At 38.1% G+C, this 9192-nt stretch overlaps 1 pseudogene; it reads right to left on the bottom strand.

The window, feature by feature from the left end:
• Window positions 1-8298: 8298 nt before the first annotated feature.
• Window positions 8299-8417, bottom strand: LOC134939076 (5S ribosomal RNA; annotated as a pseudogene).
• Window positions 8418-9192: the final 775 nt, after the last annotated feature.

The following is a 9192-nucleotide window of genomic DNA, read 5'->3' as shown; positions in this document are numbered from 1 at the left end:
TGACAAAAAATGGGGGCATTTTCTTTTTTTTTTAAACTAAAATCATTTTGGATAGGGTTAATTTTAAGTTTTTCATCACAGTCACTCATAACCCCCTCCCCCCCCCCGACATTTCTGAGCAGTTTTTGGGAAAAAAATAATTAGTTAAGTGGTAAAGAGAGGAGGAGCCCTGGGTGCAGCCTCCTCCATTGGGGTCACCTCCTCTCTGCCGGCTACACTGAGAATCTGAGCACTAGAGGGCTCAGACTCTACTGCACATTTGCAGATCTCCAGGAAAATGGCATGGCAGGCATTTTCCCAATGATTTCTCTACTGCGCATGCACAGAACTCTAAAAATGGCGTAAGCGCTGACATCGGCCTGGGACTCCAGTGGGGTGAGTATTCAAATAATGGGAGTAGCATGTGCCCACCTGGTCCCCCCCACCCACACTGCACCCATTATAGATACGCGAGTGCTATATATATATATATATATAGATGAAGTAGAGATATAGTTTCCAACAGATGATTAAGTAAAGAAGAAAGTGTATTGCTGGATAACAAGGGAAAGTCAGAGTAGGCAATAAGAAAGGGGGGAGGGGGAGATGTACTAAGCCTTGGATAGTGACAAAATGGAAAGAGATAAAATACCATCTTATCAGCTCCTAATTGTCATGTTTCAGGCTGTATAGAAAAATTACAGTTAGGAGCTGATTGGTTGGTAGTTTATCTCTCTCCACCTTATCCCACGCCCATGCTTACTACATCTGCTCCTGGGAGAGATCATCAATATCACAATTAAAGTCTCCTAGTATGACAAGTGACTCTTATATGGTAAAGAATGCCAGAACAAATGAGGATGTAGGATATAGAGTTGGTGTAGCCTATAAATATGTGCAATTATAAGGGGAAACTAATGCATGGACTTTAAAGGAAGTGAGATTGAGGCAAAGGGTAACATTTAGCTATAGAGAGGAAAAATTATATTAGCACTGCCTCTAGGTCCCGTGAGGGGGGACTGTTTGAGAAGGATACGGACAGACTATTAGAAACAAACTGCTACTGGAGCACTGCTGGAATTTCAGAAAGTCAGGTCTCAATGGCAGCCAAGAAAGGGGGTAGTTTGCATTTTAAATATTGGACATTTGTCTTTTCGGCCATGGGTATAAAAGAATGAGTGGTAGAGTACAAAACAGTTGTTGGCATGCAGCAATTAAAGGTAGCAAATCCTTCAAAAAAAATGTAAGTACTAATAGGGAATGTTACATTTAAAAATATATATTATTATACAGTTAATATATGTAGTAATGCATTGGACTTAATGGAAGGAATCCCTAACCAAAGAAGAACATCAGCAGAATATACTGTATCCAGACAGCTAAGCGTGATCTACTGTACAGTCACTGAATTTAAAATGAGTTCATAAAAACTATAATGAAACATGAAAATGTGAAAATTTAAATTGTGATCTGAGATTCCCTGAAAGACAGGAAGGAATGTCCTTTACATTAAACTGTAAATTAATTAATGATGATGATCATAATGATACAGTTCCATAGTTATGCTTATGATTATTCCGTTGGATAATGCTGAGATCCTTAAAAAAAATGATTTTATAAATGTGATAAGATAACAGCCTTCTAAGGCACAAACTATATAGCTGGTTACATCCATACCCTACAATAATTGGTGCAAAATAGTAGATGTAACCAAGATATTTTAGAATTAGTTTGATAAAATGTTTAAAAATGTTTAGTTTAGTGACTTTCAATTTTAACTGACTCATATTGTGTATGAACTGACAAGATGATGGTGGCAGATAATTATGACTACTGCACAATATTTCTTATTTGCAGGTTTGATTTTTTGCATCATTTTCCAGCAAACATTCCATATTTCTTTCCCGGTACAAAATATGTCCATGATTGAAGAACAGTTGAATTCACCAGTAGCAAATGTTCTGTGCATGACGATAATACATTATCCATTGGTTGATCCTCCTATTCAGATAAACCTCAGTATTGAAATCAAGACATTTTCAGTCACAACTCCCAATTGGTCCAGGTCATTCCAAATGTGCACATTTCACATCACAAAATGTAGACTTTTCACCATTGGATCAAACCCCCAACCCCTTTGTCTGTAAAAAAATCTAGACTTATGGTTGTGTGTATGCTCTTACTGTGAGTGGCGTACAAGGATTATTTGGATGAAATGTTAGAATCATTTACAAATTAGGATAAAATAAATGACAAATTTCTATTTATAAACTTTATCAAAAATAATGGGTAACTTACTGTAATATATAGCATTAGGTTTCACTGCAATATCCATATGCTAGTATGGCTGGTGAATGCACATTTATAATATTCCCACCATGGGTACAAATAAATAGCTTTTGTTTGCTTGGTCTTCTTGTGCTTTGTTTTTTATAACTAATTTCCCGTTGGGCATCCTTAGGTCTTTCGGGAGTTTCATTGGGCCAGGACTGAAAATGTTTTAATTAATTCCCTATAGATCTGATGCTGTTACTGAATTAGATTTTTTTTTTTTTTAAAAACCCCACTAGATTGTAAAACCTCTATCTTATTTACTACATTTAGTTAAGCAGCTATATATTCAAAATAATTGGAATTTTCCTTAATTAAAACTTCCAAATCAGATAATAGTTTGGGGTTTTTTTTGGTCTTTTTTTGTCTTTTATGAAACTCATCAGACTGTACATAAAAAAAAATCAAGGTTACACAGCCAATATGGAAGCAATATTAAAAAAGTATCAGATACACACTAGTGTGGAATCAATTTGTACTCAGCATCAGTGATATAATACTGATGTGTTCAACTTTAGGGAGCAACCTTTCAATGGAAGCTAGACATGCTGCTTACTGGTACAGAGAAGCCATGTCATGGTGTCACATGCTGTGCCAAAAAATAAAATAAAACTTTATTGTGTTCAGGGTGCTGGGTAGCATTCATCCCACTGCCTTCCGCAGTACAGCCACCAAGCACTGTGACATGCTACTGGCAGCGCAGTGTGTAGCTACTGACAGGAATGTGGCACCCTTACCGGTGGTAGGTGCCTGGAACATGAGCTCCACTGGCGCCACCCTGGCTACACCCCTGAAAATAGCTAATACAACCTAGGGTCAATGCTGGTAGCAGACACACTGTAAAAATAAAACAATGCTTTTGAAAAATAAAATAAAAACATTGCTGGTAAAAAAACAAAAACAAGCACACTGTTTTATTGCAATTTTATATGAAAGATTTATATGTTCCAGTCAATGAAACTAAGCACAGTTTAATTTTTTTTTAAACAATACGGGCTTCTGGTTGATAGGAAGTAATGAAAATGTTATGCTTGGTCATAGCTAATGACAGACCAGCAGCAATGATTAGACAATGCTGGGTCAAGGCTGGTGGCAGATAGTTCCTGTAGTAGTAAGTGCCAGGGATGGCTGCAGACAAACTCATAATCCAAAAACATACCAAAGTCAAGGGCAGGAGTAGTAGTAGCAATAAGTAACAGGGCAATGTAATGCAAATAAAATATTGTTGCTGTTACAGGAGGAGCAGACATTCAGCGATGTAAACTTGAACTAATCAAAGGACTGGGACGTGAAAACCCCAACCCCTTCTAATAATAATAATAATAATAATAATAATAATAATAATAATAATAATGTTGTACAGCAGCTGGAAAGCAATGGTGGTACAGAACAGCCTTATATTGCTAACCAGTGTTGCCATGGAGATGTGCCTGGGATCAGAAACAGCTGCAATATCAGTGACATGGAAATTGGGGGCTGTTGCTAAGCAATATCCGCATGTGTAGCAGAGACCATCACTAAACCTAACACATGAGTAATATTATTGCTTGTGTGGTTTCACATGAGATCCTTTTTTACTGACATTATTCATTCCAGAAAATATGTAGTCCTTAAAACATTAATGGGTTTGTCTATTGTTGTTTTTTATGCACTAACAGCTGTTTAAAATTAATGGAAGAATAGAGGTGAATGGTTGCGTTGTGAGGATTTATGCAAGCCTGGGGGTAGTCTAGGAGTTCCCTAAAAAATTCCAAATAGTGGAAAATGGACTGTAATCAGAAAGATGACTACTACCACTTGGCGCTAATCCAATGCTACACTGTATAATAGGCTTCAATTTTCACAATGAAATATCACATGATATTGATAAAATATAGATTTAATATTGCCCAGTCTTTAAAAAAGCAAGACAGAGAATGGACCCAAAATGGGAAACAAATCCTACCAGATGGAAAATAGGAGCCGCAGGTGTTATAAATGCAAGGTATTCCTGGGAACAATACCCTGCATGTGGCTCCTTCAGGTGTGTTCCCCAATGGTCCTTTCCCCAGTCTGAGTGTCCTAAAAGTCCGGAGGCACTGGAAAGCAGGCGCCGACGCGTTTTGGGACGTCAAGGTCCCTTTTTCAAGGCTTGTATGCTTCCAGTGTGAAAAAGAGGGCTCTTATACTGTCTAATGTCTGATCACATGTCAAAAAACTGAACTTCCTGTCCGCTGTCTACTGGAAACCGGAAGTGACCTCTGTTTGCGTTCCACCCACTGACCAGAAGTGAGATGCGTTCCAATGGCCGGAAGTGAGCTGCAAATAGCTCCTGCTGGCACTTAGTGAAACAGATCTTGTCTCAGATTGGTTCCAGAGAGGTTAATGTGATTCTTTAAGTGCAAAACTTCTTCCAGGGTATATTGTTCTCAACATGGTGCCACAAAAATAATAAAATAAACACATTATTAAGTATATATTAAAATAACAAAATTAATGTTAAAATAACATTGAGAAGACAACTATTAAAATAACAGAAGGAGTATCAGGAGATGGAAAATTTAAAGGAACCACTTGATTTCAAAGTCTTGGTTAAGACCCTTAGGTGCAAGAGTTTGCAGGTTAAAAATGGTTTTCATTTTGGCTTTTGCCAAATTTATGTCAAGGTTTCAGTTCTTCCAGGTGGCTTTAATATGGCTAAGACCAATAAAGTTTGTTATGGAGTTTGTGGAGCATTGGTGTTCTGTTCTGAAATGTTCTGAAAGATGGTGAGTTGCTATACCTTTCCGGATACTGTGGAGGTGTTTGCCTAGGCGGGTCTTTAGTGATCTTGATGTCCTACCTATGTAGCTTTTCCCACATTTGCATGTAATCATGTATACGACGTTGGTGGTGTTGCACGTGATAAAATCACAGAATTTCAGAACAGTTCCGTTAACAGTTACTTCAGTAAACTTGGATTTCTCAGATTTGATGTTTCTGCACCGCAGGCAAACACCACAACGGTGGAAGCCTGAAGTTCTTATGTGGTTGGATTTTTTGAGAGGTAAAGCACTCCGTACCAAATGATTTCTTAGGTTCGGGGCTTTATGGTACACGAACTTTGGTTTTGGAGGAATAATGTCCTTGAGTATAGGGTCTCGCAACAAAATATGCCAATTTTTCTTTTTAATTTGTTTGAAGCGTTTGTGGTCCGAGTCGAAGCCTGAAAGGAAAGCCCACTGTATATCTTTGGAAGATTTAGAAGGAGTCTGGCATGCTCATCAATGAGTGTAGATCTGTCTGTGACCATCATCTGCTGAACTGCTGTCTCAATATCCTCTGGCTTATATCCTTTCATTAGGAATGATTGTTTGAGGTTTTGAATCTGAGATTCACATGTGGAAAGTTTGCTACAGTTTCTTTTCGTTCTGATGAACTGACCCTTGGGGATCCCCCTCAACCAATTGGTGTGGTGTTCACTATCCACCACGATGTAATTCTGCATGTCAGTGGGTTTATAATAGGTTTTTGTATGGACTGTTCCACCTTTGATGTAGATTTGAAGGTCTAAAAAATTAATTTTGGTTTGACTGATGGTAAAGGAGAAATGTAAATTCTCATTGTTTTCATTCAAAGAATTACAAAAAGTTCTTCCTTTTCACCTGTCCAAGTGAATATTACATCGTCAATGTATCTACCCCAGTTCTTAAGCTGTTTACCCCAAGTTACGCCAGAAAAGATGGTAGTCGCTTCCCAATAAGCCATAAAGAGGTTGGCGTAACTTGGGGAAAATCGGGTACCCTTTGCTGTGAAGGAAGTATTCCCCATTGAAGAAAAAGAAATTGTTAGTCAGAATGAAATTGATGGACTCTGTGATGAAGATTGTTCTCTGAAAATCCGTGATTTTATCACATCCAACACCACCATCGTCGTATACATGATTACATGCAAATGTGGGAAAAGCTATATAGGTAGGACATCAAGATCTTTAAAGACCCGCATAGGCGAACACCTCCGCAATATCCGGAAAGGTTTAACAACTCACCATCTTTCAGAACATTTCAGAACAGAACACCAATGCTCCACAAACTCCATAACAAACTTTATTGGTCTTAGCTATACTAAAGCCACCCGGAAGAACCGAAACCTTGACATAAATTTGTCAAAAGCCGAAATGAAAACCATTTTTAACCTGCAAACTCTCGCATCTAAGGGTCTTAACCAAGACTTTGAAATCAAGTGGTTCCTTAAAATTTTCCATCTCCTGATACTCCTTCTGTTATTTTAATAGTTGTCTTCTCAATGTTATTTTAACATAAATTTTGTTATTTTAATATATACTTAATAATCTGTTTATTTTCTTATTTTTATGGCACCATGTTGAGAACAATATACCCTGGAAGAAGTTTTGCACTTACAGAATCACATTCACCTCCCTGGAACCAATCTGAGACAAGATCTGTTTCCCTAAGTACCAGCAGGAGCTATTTGTGGCTGACTTCCGGCCATTGCAACGTATCTCACTTCCGGTCAGCGGGTGGAACGCAAACAGAGGTCACTTCCGGTTCCGGTAGATGGTGGACAGGAAGTTCCATTTTTTGACATGTGATCAGACATTAGACAGTATAAGAACCCTCTTATTCACACTGGAAGCATACAAGCCTTGAAAAAGGGACCTTGATGTCCCGAAACGCGTCAGCGCCTGCTTTCCAGGGCCTCCGGACTTTTAGGACACTCAGACTGGGGAAAGGACCATTGGAGAACACACCTGAAGGAGCCACATGCAGGGTATTGTTCCCAGGAATACCTTGCATTTACAGTATAACACCTGCGGCTCCTATTTTCCATCTGGTAGGATTTGTTTCCCATTTTGGGTCCATTCTCTGTCTTGCTTTTTTAAAGATTGTGCAATATTCAATCTATATTTTATCAATATCATGTTGGTAAACACCATATTTCATTGTGAAAATTGAAGCCTATTATACAGTGTAGCATTGGATTAGCGCCAAGTGGGAGTAGTCATCTTTCCGATTACAGCTGTTTAAAATTGGCTTTTATCAGTACAAATTTTCTACTGATCGAAAACAGCATTTAGTATATAGCTTTATTACCTGCATTAAGAAACTATTTCTGGTTGCAGTTCACCTCTACAATTAACTCTTACTTCAGTATTTCTTTATGATAGTGTAACACCTAAGCTCCAACTTACACAGCCGTTCTTACTAGTGCCTTCACCCAAGGTTTTTTCATTGCTTATAGGAATGGGTAAACTTGGGAAACCATTTTCACAAACTTATGCCAACAGGTTACACTTTAAGGCAAAAGGTTCAATGCAGGTGGGTAAAGAATATAACAATAAAATTGTGTGGTACCACATAGGACCAAAGTAAATATTGAGAAAATGGGCTCTTTTGTGTCTGGCCTCTATGAAACCAATAATAAAGGGGTTTAATTTAATAATCTTTAAAATAGTTATCTAGTCTCTGAAGTTGGTGGTGCTCCCAGAACCAGTAAGACGTATGAATATGACACAATAAGAAAAGAAAGACTCCTTGTTGGGGCACACTTGTAATGATAAATCTAAAACTTAACTTTTAATTACATACAACATAAAAAAGTGATTGATACACAGAATCCACACAATAGGAAATTCACCTCTTAAATTAATTAATTTATCAAGGGTGACGATAATTTATAAAACTCAAATAGTAATTTTTAAGGCATCTGTGGTGAAAATATTAAAAGGCACTGGAGTCCCTAATAGATATCCAGGATAATTAAAATAGAGGCATAAAAAAGAATAATTTGAATTGTAATGCAATCCAATACTGAGTGCCTTCTATTTCAGGAGGTCTCCTGGTGTAGACTAACTAGCTGCGTGGTGGATTCAAGGATAGAAACATTGCATATCTAAAAGAGATAGTGAAAGTCAAAAGTTGCATAGTAAATCATATGGATAGATAAGCTGCTTCTAAAGGTCAAAGGTTGCTCCAATATTTCTGCTGTTTGTTGTCAGGTAGGGAATTATACTTACAGCACCTGATATTCCCTAGTGGTCTCCCCTCTGGGTACTGATCAGGCTTTTCACTGCTTAGTTTCCAAGATCAGATGGGATCGGGCATAACCAGTGAAATATGGCAGTCATTTTTTGGAACAAATGAGAGAGTGTGGTAATTGACATGTACCTAGGTTAGGGTACTTCTGCTGTCCAGTTAATAGCACAGGTTCTCTGATACTAGTAGCATTGCAGAGAATGTAGCCTGGCATCTGGATGAGAGAGTACTGAATTTGGATAGATGGATAAAGAATAGGATAAGGACTCCACCTTCTGCTGTCCACTCTCATATAAATATTATAGCGGAGAGTGGATGAGAGGGCTGGGCTGATCTTACCTATTGAACTGAAAATCTTAAGATTTTATTCAAGAAGTCACAATATTTAGAAATAATATACAATTTCTACTTAATTAATGCAAAATCGCTGAAGCTAATAATGTCCTTTTTTACTGGGCACATGTGATTGATTTGTAAAAATGCAATATAAAATTCCCAGATAAGATCACATATCTGATGGTCAGCTATTGATATTGAATAGAGATATCTCACATAGTGCTAGTATGCTGAATCTGAAAGCATAGGAAGGGGGGGGGGGGCTAGTTTGCACAACATAATTAGGTAATTAGGTGCTACTCTGCTTGAGACTTAATACAATATGCAGAGGGAAAAAGTTGCAGGCGCACTGTCTCACACTAGCTCAACCTGTAATAACCAGATGCATTTAGCATAATCCTGGCCAAGGCTATGAGTTTACCCAGAGCCGGCCCTAACCAATATGATGCCCTAGGCAAGATTTTGGCTGGTGCCCCCTAGCACCACCGCTGGTTCCGCCTTTGACCTTGCACCTCTTTCCCAGCACCACCAC

Source organism: Pseudophryne corroboree, chromosome 6 (genome assembly GCF_028390025.1).
Source record: "Pseudophryne corroboree isolate aPseCor3 chromosome 6, aPseCor3.hap2, whole genome shotgun sequence".
Taxonomy (NCBI): domain Eukaryota; kingdom Metazoa; phylum Chordata; class Amphibia; order Anura; family Myobatrachidae; genus Pseudophryne; species Pseudophryne corroboree.
Note: the sequence above shows the minus strand (reverse complement) of the source record. Positions and strands in the feature narration are given on the sequence as shown.